At 48.5% G+C, this 16,221-nt stretch overlaps 1 long non-coding RNA gene across 1 annotated transcript in view; it reads left to right on the forward strand.

Annotated features, from left to right (window-relative positions):
* LOC140409632 (uncharacterized) overlaps window positions 1–15,864 on the forward strand; it is a 49,271-nt gene extending 33,407 nt beyond the window's left edge. Inside the window, exons 2-3 of the long non-coding RNA XR_011940448.1 lie at window positions 4,242–4,504; window positions 15,056–15,864. This is a non-coding gene — a long non-coding RNA (uncharacterized lncRNA). The remainder of the gene's footprint in view (window positions 1–4,241; window positions 4,505–15,055) is intronic.
* The last annotated feature ends 357 nt before the right edge of the window (window positions 15,865–16,221 follow it).

Here is a 16,221-nt window from a genome sequence, read left to right on the forward strand (position 1 = left end):
TTTTGGATCTTCCTATTTTTACATTTTGGTTTTCCCTGAGCATCCAATTTGAAACTATTCCTCTTTACTTCTCCTTTGAAACCCCAGTTTACCAGCGACTCCTTTTTCTCTTCACTGTGTTTTCCCCCCTCCTGCCCCTAAAGCCACTCCTTGACTTTGATTCTCCGTTCCTTCATCCCGGCGGAATTCTCCATCCCTTCCCGCCGCAGTGAATGGAGATTTGGCTGAGTGCCACATTCACCATCCTCGCTAGCAACGGTGATGAGGCGAACTCGCAATGGAAAATGCCCGCCTCTTGGGCGGGATTCTCTGATCCTGGGGCTGGTTTAGCACACTGGGCTAAATCGCTGGCTTTTAAAGCAGACCAAGGCAGGCCAGCAGCACGGTTCAATTCCCGTACCAGCCTCCCCGAACAGGTGCCAGAATGTGGCGACTAGGGGCTTTTCACAGTAACTTCATTGAAGCCTACTCGTGACAATAAGCCATTTTCATTTTTCATTTCAAGTGTTGACGCCGTCGTAAACGCCGTCGCATTTTACGACGGCGTCAACAGGCCCCCACGAGCAGCGATCCTGTGCCCTACAGGGGGCCAGCATGGCTCTGGAGTGACTCACACAGTTTCAGCTGCCGATACCGTCGTCAAACGGGCACCGCGGGTCTACGCAGGTGCGCTGCGACCGGCGCGAACTCGCGCATGCGCGCGACTTGCCTTCTCCGCGCCGGCCCCGATGCAACATGGCGGACAGCTACAGGGGCCGGCTCAGAGTAAAAGAAGCCCCACCAGGAGAAGCTGGCCTGCCGATCGGTTGGCTCCGAACGTGGGCCAGGCCACGGTGGAGGTCCCCCCCCCACCCCCCCAGGGTCGGATCCCCCCCTCCAGGCCGCCCCCTGCAGAATGGACGCCGGGGTCCAGCCGGGTAGGGCCACATGTGAACGGCGCCGGCGGGACTCGGCCTATCTCGGCGGCCACTCGGCCCACCCCGTATGGAGAATCGCCGGACACCGGGGAATTGGTTGACCGGCGTGAATCGCACCCCCACCCCCACCCCCTACCCCTCCCCACCCCCCGCCGATTCTCCGACCCGGCTCAGGATCGGAGAATCCCGCTCCTTACCCTTGTAACCTCCTCCAGCCCTGATACCATCCGAGATCTCTGTACTCCTCTAATCCTGGCCCCGTGAGCATCCCTGATTTTAATTGCCCCATCTTTGGTATTGTCTTCCGATGCCAAATGGAAAGCAAAAAGGCCCATGACTCAAAGTTAGCCGAACAGCCTTGTGTTTCCCGTTTTCAACACTTTTTGCATCTGGCAAAATAATCTTTTCTAATATCCCGATGATTTTGTTTCCAGAGTTTGTGTACAGCAGTGTCCGGGAGATTGATCTTCAATTCCTGGAGACTGCAGGCCAATCCTGGAAGGTTTGGCAAACTCACGCCCAGGTTGCTCATTAAAGCAATCTTTTGATTGTTCCCCTTAATATCTCCTTCCATGGTTCGGTATCAAATGTTGTGTGATACTGTTCCAATGAAACAACTTGGAACTATGTGAAAGGTGCTATATAAGCATAAGTTTCTTTTGCTGTTGTGGAATTCTGCCAAACGTCTGTTTTACAAAATGTGATGGAAGGTCTCAGACCTGAATCATTGGGTGGAAGTCTCCCATCTGGGGCTAAGTCCGGTGGCTGGGGTGATGCCGACAGGAAACCGCACCATATCTTCCACCCCCAGTGTAATTAATTAGGCATCCTGGGGTTTGGTGCTGTCTTCCGTGGTGGGGCGGGCTTGATGGCGCCCGGTCATATCCGGGAGAGATATTTAAACGGCACCTGATATCATTGACCCACCATCGAACAAAGAAGATGGATGTCCTGAAGAAGGAAGATGGATCTCCAGAAACACTCTGAGGCTAGAAGATAGAGCTCCTCAGTCACATTGAAGCTGGAAGATCCACCTGATAGATGCTCTCCCCCCTCCTCCCCCCCCCCCCCCCCCCCACACACCTACTGCTGCGGTGTTCCAAAGTTGATGGTGGCCTCCATCCCAAACTCCGAAGACAGCACTTCTTCATGCCAGACGTGTTCTAGACTGCCATGATTTCCTTCTGCATCATAGAGAATCAGGAATGGTTGGAAGATTCCGGTCCCTTCATCTGCATCCCATTCATGGGATGCAAGCCAGTTTCATGCCAGCCACCAGCAGGATTCCAGATCCACCACGGTGGGAAACGTTGGAAGATCCCGCTGTAATTTCACACCAGCGTAAAACTGATTTTGGGCTTCCCGCCAAATTTACCACCCCGCCCCCATCATTGATCCCGTCAATGGGGGCATGGGGGAATTCCACCTGATCACTGTTTCTCTCTCCACAGATGCCGCTGGACCTGCTGAGCATTTCAGATTTCCAGCAATTTGTAGCACTTTGCTTTTGCTCTGGTTGTTCTCGTTCATTCAGGTGATTGAAACGAGTATCTGTGTGAATGCAGAACCCATCGTGTCCGAGCCCAGTAATATATTGTCTTATTCATTTACGGGATGTTGGCGTCGCTGGTTAGGCCAGCATTTATTGCCCATCCTGAGTTGCCCTCCAGAAGGTGGTGGTGAGTTGCCTTCTTGAACCGCTGCAGTCCTCGAGGTGTAGGTACACACACTGTGCTGCTAGGGAGGGAGATCCAGGATGTTACCTCAGCGACAGTGAAGGAACGGCTATATGTTTCCAAATCGGGGTGGTGAGTAACTTGACGGGGAATCTCCAGGTGGTGGGGTTCCCAGGTATCTGCTGTGCTTGTCATTCTAGATGGTAGTGGTCGTGGGTTTGGAAGGTGCTGTCTAAGGAACCTTGGTGAGTTACTGCAGTGCATCTTGTAGATGGTTCACACAGCTGTCACTGTTCGATGGTGGTGGAGGGTTTGAATGTTTCTGGAAGGAGGAGCAATCAAGCGGGTTGCTTTGTTCTGGATGGTGTTGAGTTGCTTGAGTGTTGTTGGAACTGCACTCATCCAGGCAAGTGGAGAGCGTTCCATTACACTCCTGACTTGTGCCTTGTAGATGGTGGACAGGCTTTGGGGGGGTCAGGAGGTGAGTTACTCACCGTAGGATTCCTAGCCTTTGACCTGCCCTGGTAGCCACAGTATTAATATGACTAGTCCAGTTCAGTTTCTGATCAATGGTAACCCCCAGGATATTAATTGTGGGGGATTCAACAAAGGTAATGCTATTGAACGTCAAGGGGCGATGATTAGATCCTCTCTTGTAGGCGATGTGGGCAGCACAGTAGCACAGTGGGCAGCATGGTAGCACAAGTGATTAGCACTGTGGTTTTACAGTGCCAGAGTCCCAGGTTCGATTCCCTGCTGGGTCACTGTCTGTGCGGAGTCTGCACGTTCTCCCCATGTCTGCGTGGGTTTCCTCCGGGTGCTCCGGTTTCCTCCCACAAAGACATGCAGGTTAGGTGGGTTGGCCATGCTAAATTGCCCTTCGTGTCCAAAAAAGGATAGGAGAGGTTATTGGGTTACGGGGATAGGATGGAAGTGAGGGTTTAAGTGGGTCGGTGCAGACTCGATGGGCCGAATGGCCTCCTTCTGCACTGTATGTTCTGTATGTTCTATGTGCTTGGCTCCTTCATTATTGAGAATGGGGATATTTGTGGAGCCTCCTCCTCCAGTGAGTTGTTTAATTGTCCACCACCATTCAGGACTGGATGTGTCAGGACTCTCCGCCCAGCATCCAGAGACCCGTACCTTCCAACAGAAGTTGCTGGATAGGGGTCAGGAGTTGCACAATTCCTAGTCTGGGGAAAGCACGGCCACTCCATTTGAATGGGGCTGGGACATTCCTGATTTATGTACCGCAGCTCCACACCAGGCAGCTTACCAGCTGAGCGACTAGGAGACCTCCAACATCACTTATTGCCTGAGAGAGTTGGTAGCTGTATCTGCCAAGCTTGTTCACATGTCACCTTCCTGACAAGATGCTGAGTCCGTGGATTCAGGAGTCCATCACTTTCAATGTCGCGGAGACCTGGGAGACTAAGACGTTCTGTCACCCGTCCAATATGACTTCTAAATGAAGATTGCTTTTCTCAAAGTTACGAAATGGTGAAAAAATTGATGGAAAATCAAGTCTGTCACATGACGATTCGAGTTAGATTTAGAAAATGGCCTGGAACTCGCTTGAAGCTGATCCTCTCTGTACATAGGCAGGGTGGCTCGAAGTAATGTTGCTTTATTTGTTGTCTTTTCTCAGGTCTGCTCAGAAAAGAAAGGAAGCAGTGCTGCTCACTATCTATTGCGCATTCCACATAGCGCTAGTTGTGTGTAATCATGGGGTCGTAGAACCTTACAGCACAGAAGGTTGCCATTCAGCCCATCATGTCTGTGCCAGCTCTTTGAAAGAGCTTACACTCTCCTCAGCTCCTGCTCCACTGCACTGCAAATTTCACCCTTTTACATATTCATCCAATTCTCTTTGGAAAGTCACTATTGTGTCTACCCCCAACATCCTTCCAGGTAATGCTTTCCAGATAACCAGGCTGCATACTGCATAACCTCTTTTTTAATCTCGTGCCACCTCTGGCTCTTTTACCAAGATGTTTGTCAGGTTAACCTGTGCAATAATCAAAATTGAAGCCAAATTATTTTCTGTAGTTTGCAGATAGACACAGAATCTTGAATCCTGATAAGCCTCCAGACAAAGAACAAAGGAAAGTACAGCACACGAACAGGCTCTTCAGCCCTCCAAGCCCACGCCGAACATTGAGCCCTTCTGACCTAGAACCTTCTACACTTCCGGAGTCTGTATCCCTCTATTTCCATCCTATTCATGTATGTGTCAAGACGCCCCTTAAAAGTTACTATTGTCCCTGCTGCTACCACCTCCTCCGGCAGCGAGTTCCAGGCATCCACTACCCTCGGTGTAAAAAACGTCCCTCACACACCTCCTCCCAACTTTGCCCCTCGCAACTGAAAGGGGAAGTTCAGCGATGATACCTCTTAAAACTGAATAGTTAGCATGTCACTGGAGTAATTTTACATAAGTTACTTTATTAAGGATAGAGATGAATTATAGGAAGAGTACTGAGTAACCATTATTAATCATTAAACATGTATTTTTAGGACATAGCAGTAATAAGTAATCAAATGGGATTTATGATAGCTAACTTTGATCAAAAGGACATTACTTCTGACATCCTGGGCGGGATTCTCTCAGCCCAGGCCGGGTCGAGCGTGAATCGCGCGACGCCACCCTGATGCCGGTCCACCGATTCTCCGCTCTCTACGCGCCCCGCCCATCCCCCCGGTGGGATGGGCCGAGCGGCCGTAAAAGAAATCCGAGTCCCGCCGCACTGTCCACGTGTGGTCTTACTTGGCGGGACCTCGGCGTGCATTCATCTGGGGGCGGGCTGGGAGTGTGGGGGGGGGGGTGTTCGACCCCGGCGGGGGGGGGGGGCTCCGCTGTGGCCTGGCCCGCGATCGGGGCCTACTGATCGGCAGGCCGGCCCCTCGGGCTGGGGTCCCCTTTTGCTCCGCGCCGTCCCCTGTAGCCCTACGCCATGTTACGTCGGCCCGGCGCGGGAAAGAGAGCCATTGCGCATGCACGCAATCGCGTTGGTCGCACTGCGCAGGCGCAGACCTGTGGCGCCCATCTGGCGCCGGTATCAAAGAAGAAACAAAGAAAATTACAGCAGAGGAAAGGCCCTTCGGCCCTCCCATTTTGCCCCGATCCAGATCCTTTATCTAAACCTGTCTTCTATTTTCCAAGGATCTAATTCGCTCTGTTCCCCGCCCGTTCATATATCTGTCTAGATGCATCTTAAATGATGCTATTGTGCCCACCTCTACCACCTCCGCTGGCAAAGCGTTCCAGGCACCCACCACCCTCTGCGTAAAAAACTTTCCACGCACATCTCCCTTAAACTTTCCCCCTCTCATCTTGAAATTGTGACCCCTTGTAATTGACACCCCCACTCTTGGAAAAAGCTTGTTGCTATCCACCCTGTCCATACCTCTCATAATTTTGTAGACCTCAATCAGGTCCCCCCTCAACCTCCGTCTTTCCAACGAAAACAATCCTAATCTACTCAACCCTTCTTCATAGCTAGCACCCTCCATACCAGGCAACATCCTGGTGAACCTCCTCTGCACCCTCTCTGAAGCATCCACATCCTTCTGGTAATGTGGCCACCAGAACTGCATGCAGTATTCCAAATATGGCCTAACCAAAGTCCTATACAACTGTAACATGACCTGCTGACTCTTGTACTCAATACCCCATCCGATGAAGGCAAGCATGCTGTATGCCTTCTTGACCACTCTATCGACCTGGGTACACCTTCAGGGTACAATGGACCTGAACTCTCAGATCTCTCTGTACATCAATTTTCCCCAGGACTCTTCCATTGACCGTATAGTCCGCTTTTGAATTAGATCTTCCAAAATGCATCACCTCGCATTTGCTTGTATTGAACTCCATCTGCCATTTCTCTGCCCAACTCTCCAATCTATCTATATTTTGCTGTATTCTCTGACAGTCCTCCTCGCTATATGCAACTCCACCAATCTTAGTATCATCTGCAAACTTGCTATACCTTCGTCCAGATCATTTATGTATATCGCAAACAACAGTGGTCCGAGCACGGATCCCTGTGGAACACCACTTGTCACCTTTCTCCATTTTGAGACACTCCCTTCCACCACTACTCTCTGTATCCTGTTGCCCAGCCAGTTCTTTATCCATCTAGCTAGTTCACCCTGAATCCCATATAACTTCACTTTTTCCATCAACCTGCCATGGGAAACTTTATCAAATGCCTTACTGAAGTCCATGTATATGACATCTACAGCCCTTCCCTCATCAATTAACTTTGTCACTTCCTCAAAGAATTCTATTAGGTTTGTAAGACATGACCTTCCCTGCACAAAATCATGCTGCCTATCACTGATAAGTCTATTTTCTTCCAAATGTGAATAGATCCTATCTTTCAGTATCTTCTCCAGCAGTTTGCCTACCACTGACGTCAAGCTCACAGGTCTATAATTCCCTGGATTATCCCTGGGGCTACCCTTCTTAAACAAAGGGACAACATTAGCAATTCTCCAGTCCTCCTGGACCTCACCCGGAGGTCCCGGAGCTCAAGGATGCTGCAAAGATATCTGTTAAGGCCCCAGCTATTTTGTCCCTCGCTTCCCTCAGAAACCTGGGATAGATCCCATCCGGACCTGGGACTTGTCCACCTTAATGCCGTTTAGAATACCCAAAACTTCCCCCTTCTTTATGCCGACTTGACCTAGAGTATTTAAACATCCATCCCTCGCCTCAACATCCGTCATGTCCCTCTCATTGGTGACTACCGATGCAAAGTACTCATTAAGATTCTCACCCATTTCCTCTGACTCCACGCATAAATTCCCTCTTTTGTCTTTGAGTGGGCCAATCCTTTCTCTAGTTACCCTCTTGCTCCTTATATATGAATAAAAGGCTTTGGGATTTTCCTTAACCCTGTTAGCCAAAGATATTTCATGACCCCTTTTAGCCCTCTTTATTGCACGTTTGAGATTTGTCCTACTTGAAATGAAATGAAAAAAATGAAATGAAAATCGCTATTGTCACAAGTAGGCTTCAAATGAAGTTACTGTGAAAAGCCCCTAGTCACCACATTCCGGCGCCTATTCGGGGAGGCTGTTACGGGAATCGAATCGTGCTGCAGGCCTGCTTTGGTCTGCTTTCATAGCCAGCGATTTAGCCCTGTGCTAAACAGCCCCATATACTTTCCCGGTATTCCTCCAAAGCTTCATCAGTTTTAAGTCGCCTAGATCTTATGTATGCTTCCTTTTTCATCTTAGCTAGTCTCACAATTCCACCCATCATCCATGGTTCCCTAATCTTGCCATTTCTATCCCTCCTTTTCACAGGAACATGTCTGTCCTGCACTCTAATCAACCTTTCCTTAAAAGACTCCCACATTTCAAATGTGGATTTACCCTGAAACAGCTGCTCCCAATCCACATTCTCTAGCTCCTGCTAAATTTTGTTATACTTGGCCTTTCCCCAATTTAGCACTCTTCCTTTAGGACCACTCTTGTCTTTGTACATGAGTATTCTAAAACTTACGGAATTGTGATCGCTATTCCCAAAGTAATCACCGACTGAAACTTCAACCACCTGGCTGGGATCATTCCCCAAGGTCCAGTATGGCCCCTTCCTGAGTTGGACTATTTACATACTGCTCTAAAAAACTCTCCTGGATGCTCCTTAGAAATTCTGCTCCATCTACGCCTCCAACACTACATGAGTCCCATTCAATGTTGGGGAAGTTAAAATCTCCCATTATGACCACCCTATTGCTCCTACATTTTTCTATAATCTGTCTACATATTTGTACCTCTACTTCACGCTCGCTTTTGGGAGGCTTGTAGTAAAGTCCCAACAATGTTACTGCACCCTTCCTATTTCGTAGCTCTACCCATATTGCCTCAGTGCTCTAATCCTCCATCGTGCCCTCCTTAATCACAGCTGTGATATCATCTCTGACCAGTAATCCAACTCCTCCACCCCTTTTACCTCCCTCTCTATACCTCCTGAAGCATCTATACCCTGGGATATTTAGTTGCCAGTCTTGCCCTTTCCTCAACCAAGTCTCAGTAATACCAATAACATCATGTTCCCAGGCATTAATCCAAGCCCTAAGTTCATCTGCCTTACCTGCTACACTTCTCGCATTGAAACAAATGTACCTCAGACCACCTGTCCCTTTGCGTTCATCATCTCTTCCCTGTCTACTCTTCCCCTTAGTCACATTGAGTTTATTATCTAGTACCTTACTGGCTTTAGTTGCTGCCTCTTTACTGACCTCTAACTTCCTAATCTGGTTCCCATCCCCCTTCCACATTAGTTTAAAGCCTCCCCAATAGTGTTAGCAAAAGCATCCCCTAGGACATTGGTTCCAGTGCTGCCCAGGTGTAGACCATCCGATTTGCAATGGTCCCATCGGCAGATGGAGCGGCATGGGTCGCTCCAGTGCCATGTTGGCCCCCGATAGGGGTCAGAATCGGCTGCTCCTGAGGGCATGTTGACGCTGTCGTGAAACGCGACGGCGTTTACGACGGCGTCAACACTTACCCTCAGGATCAGAGAATCCCGCCCCCTGTCCTTGTGAAACAATCCAGGGTACTGGGTTCTGTTCTGTTTCTCACAAACAATCAGCACAGGATGCTAAGATTGTACATAGCTGCCAGGATGAGGATTAATCATGGGTTGCGATTCTATTGGGTGAAGTTTAAACATTGCTTGCAATTCTATTGGGTGAAGTTGAAATATAGCAGCTTCACGGATTGGATCGTGTCCAACTGGGGAGGGCTATTGATTTTGAAAGTTGTATGTGTGCTGAGTTTGTGTTTTTGTTCTGTAGAAGGATCTTGGCAGCTTTCCAGGTCTTATCTCTCATGTACATGAATGCAAGCTTGTAGAAAATAAAACCATCTTCAGATTGTTGATGTTTCTGCTGCTCTTTATACTGAGTTGAGCCACAGGAGAAAATCCCACGTGGAAGTCGACTCAATACCTTGAAGCCTTGAAACCGCTCCTACATTTTTTGGCGCTGCTAGCATTATCGTCCACAGGATTCTGACCAGAATGATATGCCTCCCCGGATGAGTACATTTTAATTTACCACCCAGTAGATAGAGGTTGCGTATCACACGGTCGGATCCATAAGTTGTGCGACTCGAACAAGGGGTACAAGTTGCGAGTAGGTAGCGGCACACACAAGCAGCACTGAGAACGCACTAATATTGGGTAGATGCTGTTTTAGCTCAGTGGGCTAGACAGCTGGTTTGTAATGCAGAACAAGGCCGGCAGTGCGGGTTCAATTCCCGTACCAGCTTACCCGAACAGGCGCCGGAATGTGGTGACTAGGGGCTTTTCACAGTAACTTCATACTTGTGACAATAAAAGGTTATTATTATAGGGGCAGCATGGTAGCATTGTGGATAGCACAATTGCTTCACAGCTCCAGGGTCCCAGGTTCGATTCCGGCTTGGGTCAATGTCTGTGAGGAGTCTGCACATCCTCCCCGTGTGTGCATGGGTTTCCTCCGGGTGCTCCGGTTTCCTCCCACAGTTCAAAGATGTGCAGGTTAGGTGGATTGGCCATGATAAATTGCCCTTAAGTGTCCAAAATTGCCCTTAGTGTTGGGTGAGGTTGCTCGGTTATGGGGATAGGGTGGAGGTGTTGACCTTGGGTGGGGTGCTCTTTCCAAGAACCGGTGCAGACTCGATGGGCTGAATGGACTCCTTCTGCACTGTAAATTCTATGATTCTATGACAAAGACAGATTTTTGTACCACGCCAAGGAGTGCAGGATAAATCACCGCGCGTTTTAAAAAAGAAGAATGGAAAGGGTAGGGCCCCGTGACGATTCGATGGAGCCCAAAACAGGGAGCTCCCAGTGGGGCCCTGATGGCAGTATGATACAAACAATTGTTATTGAGCATAGGAAGTTGATCAAAAAGATGGTTGAAAAAGGATACGATTCAGAAGCGCTCTAAGCTGAGCAAAAGGCTTGGTGGCTCGGGCAGACTAAAAGTAAGGCAGAGATGGCAGCTGTAGTACTTGCTGCTCTAATGAAAAATCACCTCAAAACTGAGGCAGAGCAGGAACAAGCAGCCTCTATAAGAAAAGCGCAGGAGGAGGGACTTAACAAACCACAGGGAAGGATGGTGGCTGAGCCACTGTATCCCTCCCTCCCTGAGGAAGAAGGAGAACAGGGGAAAATAGGCGGGGGAAGTTTAGCTGACGAAGCAGCCCAGTATAATGACTGTCCACCCCCGTATAATTCAAAAATCCCATCCGCTCCCATGGCACCAATTCGAACTACATTAAAAACCGCCACGGGTGGGAGAGGGGCCATAACGGCCACTCAAGCAATGCCGCTGACTGCAGCGGAGAAACAAATGTTCATGGACAAACTCGGTCCATTGCGCCGAAACCATTCAGCCTTTTGGGAAACCATGGATGAATTAAGGGTAACCCACGATCTAACGCTGGATGATGTGAGACTGTTAACAAAGGGGAAATTACCAGGTTCGGCCTGGCAGATGTTACCCGCCAATGTACAAAGCAGGGGCTGGATAACGGCAGCCGGCAGAACAGAGCAACAGAACCCAGCATCCTGGATTGTTTCACAAAGACCTTGGGCGAAATTCTCCGGTATCGGCGCAATGTCCGCCGACCGGCGCCAAAAACGGCGCAAATCAGTCGGGCATCGTGCCGCCCCAAAGGTGCCGAATCCTCTGCATCTTGGGGGGCCGAGCCCCAACCTTGAGGGGCTAGGCCCGCGCCGGGCTAATTTCCGCCCCGCCAGCAGGCAGAAAAGGCCTTTGGTGCCACGCCAGCTGGCGCGGAAATGACATCTCCGGGTGGCGCATGCGCGGGAGCGTTAGCGGCCGCTCACGGCATCCCCGTGCATGCGCTGTGGAGGGAGTCTCTTCTGCCTCCACCATGTTGGAAACCGTGGCGAAGGCGGAAGGAAAAGAGTACCCCCACGGCACAGGCCCGCCCGCGGATCGGTGGGCCTCGATCGCGGGCCAGGCCACCGTGGGGACACCCCCCGGGGCCAGATCGCCCCGCGGCCCCCCCAGGACCCCGGAGCCCGCTCGCGCCGCCTTGTCCCGCCGGTAAGGTAGGTGGTTCAATCCACGCCAGCGGGACAAGCATCCTAGCAGCGGGACTGCGGGCCATCCGGTGCCGGAGAATTCGCCAACCGGCGGGGGCGGGATTCACGCCAGCCCCCGGCGATTCTATGACCTGGCGGGGGGTCGGAGAATCTCGCCCAGGATGTCAGAAGTAATGTCCTTTTGGTCAAGTTAGCTATCCTAAATCCCATTTGATTACTTATTACTGCTGTGTCTTAAAAAAACATGTTTAATGGTTAATAATGATTACTCAGTACTCATCCTACAATTCATCTCAATCCTCAATACAGTAACTTATGTAAAACCAGTCTAGTGGCATGCAGTTTTAAGATTTCAGTTTTAAGAGGTATCATCGCTGAACCCCCTCCTTCAGCACCTTAAACCTATGTCCCCAGTAATTGACTCCCCCACTCTGGGAAAAAGCTTCTGACTATCCACTCTGTCCATGCCCCTCAAAGTTTTGTAGACTTCTATTAGGTCGCTCCCCAACCTCCATTGTTCCGGTGACGACAAACCAAGTTTATCCAACCTCGCCTCATAGCTAATGCAGCACGGTAGCACAGTGGAGGGTGGCACGGTAGCACAGTGGTTAGCATTATTGCTTCGCAGTGCCAGGGACCCGGGTTCGATTCCCGGCCTGTCGTGAATCTCAATTTTGGTCTTTCCCGCTATTTAATCGGCAAGCCCAGATCTGCACCAGGCATAACGCAGTGGTTAAATCGTGCCCAAGATCTCAGCTGACAAGCACGAGAGTCGTGATTCAAATCCACAATACTCCCAATAAAGTGGAGCTGTCATCCCATTGTTAAACTTTTCTCCTATGATTGAGGCTGATTCTCACATCTTTGGTATTATATTTGACCACTTGATGATTGACTATCACATATCCACACAATCACCAAGACCGTCTCTTTCTTTCACTAACACACTGTCGTACTCCATCCCCTACCTGAAGTCATCAGAATCTCATTCATGCCTTTGTCACCCTTTGCCTTTGGCTATTCCAATGCAATTCCGGCTCTCCTCCCACGTTCTACCCTCCATGAACTTATGTGTTATATTTTAAATAATGACTTATCTAAATTATATATATTACTCTTGAATCCACCAGGATGATAAAATGTCCAATAGTCTTCTTGTTGAAAGATGAACTATTTAATGAGTAATAAAATAATAAACTGAGTCCTTTTACTTAATACTAAATTAACAACAAAGAATGAAAGTACAAGACAGATAACTATACAACTATACACTATTATAAATGATAATAAACTAGTTGTAACTTCTCTCACTCTAGTATTCTATGTCTTGCTTGTTCACTGTTCTGATGTCATCTGACTTAGAAAAGGTGGAAAATCAGTTCTTATAGTATCTGACTGTGTACCATCTAGTGTTGAAATGACTGTACTAGATTTACATACATAGATCATTTATATTGATATCTGAATATTGCTACATTATGCTCATAAAACAGCTTCTTCCCCGCTGTTACCAGACTCCTAAATAACCCTCTTACGGACTGACCTCATTAACACTACACCCCTGTATGCTTCATCCGATGCCGGTGCTTATGTAGTTACATTGTATACCTTGTGTTGCCCTATTACTATTTTATTTGATTCCTTTTTCTTTCCATGTACTTAATGATCTGTTGAGCTGTTCGCAGAAAACTACTTTTCACTGTACCTTGGTACAGGTGACAATAGACAAATCCAATCCAATCCAATAATGCAAAACTCTGCTGCATATGTCCTAATTAGCATCAAATTCTATTCATCCACCATCCTGAGTTCACTGAGCAACACTGGCTCCCAGGTGAAGCAATTCCTCGATTTTAAAGCTCTCCTTTGTTTTTCAACCTGCTCCTTGTCCTTCCCTCTTCCGACCGCTGTGACCTCCTCCAGTCCTGCAACCCTCGATGATCCCCAATTCTGGACCCTTGATCGTTCCCAATGTTAATCAGTCCTCCATTGGTGGCTGCCTTGGCCCTAAACTCTGGAATTCCCTCCCTAATCCTCTTTTCCTCTCTCCCCCTTCGCCCCTCTCCTTAAACGCTCCTTCCTTGGCCAAGCTTCTGGTCCTGTCTATCCAACTCCGAACATGGCTCGCTGGCGAATTCTGTCCAATAATGGACCTCCTGCCTTGGGATATTTTGATCTGTTTGGAGCAAATAAAAGCTCTCTATTGCTGTGATCCCAAATCTGACAGTTCACTTTTCATTTTCTTGAATTCTGTGGTTTTCTGCAGTCATAACATGAAATTCGTTTGTTTCTTCTCACAACTTGCCACTTTTATGTTCGAGAATTATCACATTCCAGCTGAGAATCAGCTTAGTTCTTCAATCCCGGGGCATTTGATGAAATATTTATTCACACTTTGATAGACTCTGCTAATATTTTCACATAAAACAACGTTTGCTCTACACCATCGTTCCCCAAACACACATATATGTTGAAGCAAGATTTCAGAGCCAGAACAGACAGTGTGTGAAGGCACAGAGATGCGTCAATGAAAGCTTCCCAAATTTGAGGATTGGTGATAATTGTTGGGAAACTGCATGAAAAATTTCCCAACAGACATTGGGAAAAACAAGCTGAACATTTTATTATGCTTAGTCAGATAACTTTCAAATTTTGATGACATTTCCTGAGGAAGGCAAACAATTGGTATTGTAACAGCAGCACCAACATTTTTATTTATATCAGCTTCAGTGCAATAAAAACATCACAGGATCGATGCCAAATTTGACACTAAGTTCCAAATGGAGATGTGTGGACCGGCATTTTGCCAGCTCTTTCAGGACAGCCTGGGAGGTGAGAAGGGTGGGAAAATAGCAGCGGAAGGGGTCAGGGGTCAAGCCAGACATATTGCTGCTGCTCGGCGAGGTGGCCCCCTAGTGGCAATGGCTGCCACCGCAGCTCTGACACCGCTGATGGAGGGTTCACCTCTCCGATCGCCGGGGCCTGCCTCCCTGGCCCTGGCCCATCCTGTAACTCTCTTACTGGCCCTTCGAGAGTGTCTCAATACGGAGGTGCTCTCCGTGGACTGGTGGTGATAAAAAAAGAAAGACAACAGTCAAAACTATATTGCTGAAAGTCAGGATCACAGTGACTATTTGCGTTTTTACAACTCTTTGACAGCAAAATACATGGCCCAGTGTTATCACTCTTGGCTCAAGCCAGAAGGTCATTGATTCAAGGTCCAATATAGAAACCCATCGAGTCTGCACCGACCCTCCGAAAGAACACCCTACCTGGACCCATGCCCCCACACTAAACCTTTTGGATATTAAGGGACAATTTAACACAAGTTGAAGTTGAACTTTACCCCCAATCTCTCCTGCTCTGTCTCCGTTCTTTTTCTTTTATAGAATCTACAGTGAAGAAGGAGGCCATTCAGCCCATCAAGTCTGCACTGACCCTTGGAAAGAGCTACCCACGCAAGGCCACACCTCCACTCCATCCCCTAATCCCACCTAACCTCCTTGGACACTAAGGACAATTTATCATGGCCAATCCACCTACCCTGCACATCTTTGGACTGTGGGAAGAAACCGGAGCACCCGGCAGAAACCCACGCAGACACGGGGAGAACGTGCAAACTATGCACAGACAGCGACCCAAGCCGGGAATCGAACCTGGGACCCTGGAGATGCGAAGCAACTGTGCTAACCACTGTGCTACCGTGTTGCTCTAGAGGCATGGAACCAAACATGGCAATAGGCTTAACCATGCTCCAGTGTTGGCTCGAAACTGGTCTGTGCAGAGAAGTTCATTTAACTTCGGAAGTCATGATGGCATCTACTATGTACATACCACAATTACAGTGACATTGGCAGAACATACTGCTCCTCCTAACCTGCAAAATTAAAATGTTTATCCTCATGTTCAAATCCCTCATGTTCAAATGACTCTGAGTTGAATCAAAGACAAGCTGGCTGGTTTAAATTGTCAATCAATGCGAGGCGGTTATTTGTCAGTCACCATTAATTGGTGCATTCTCAATGTGCTTATTTTGAAAAGTTGGTTCCTCTCCACGTTCCTCTGTGTTGATTGCATATTAGGTGTGTTTAATTGTTTGCGGGTGTTTGGTATTAACTGGGGATTCACTTTGCACTTCCAGAAATTGGAACAGCAAACTGGCTGGTTTAGGAGGAGTTTGTATTTCTGGAAATAAATGCATTTGAATGTGTCTGAAGATTGGTTCCAGTTCTATGTTTCATAACTTGACTTTCTGGAGTGTAACATGGTAGCAGAGGATATCTGCTAAAAAAAAAGAAAGTTTATAAACTAAAAAAGGTCTTCCCGCAGAAAGATACAGGGTGTGATTTTAAGCCCCCCCCCCCCTTTCTGGCAGCAGAGGAGGTGCGCCATTGGTCGGGGAGTGGGGGGGACTCTGCACCGATCCTCCGAAAGAACACCCAATCTGGGACCTGCACGGTAGCATTGTGGATAGCACAATTGCTTCACAGCTCCAGGGTCCCAGGTTCGATTCCGGCTTGGGTCACTGTCTGTGCGGAGTCTGCACATCCTCCTC

Source organism: Scyliorhinus torazame, chromosome 3 (genome assembly GCF_047496885.1).
Source record: "Scyliorhinus torazame isolate Kashiwa2021f chromosome 3, sScyTor2.1, whole genome shotgun sequence".
NCBI lineage: Eukaryota > Metazoa > Chordata > Chondrichthyes > Carcharhiniformes > Scyliorhinidae > Scyliorhinus > Scyliorhinus torazame.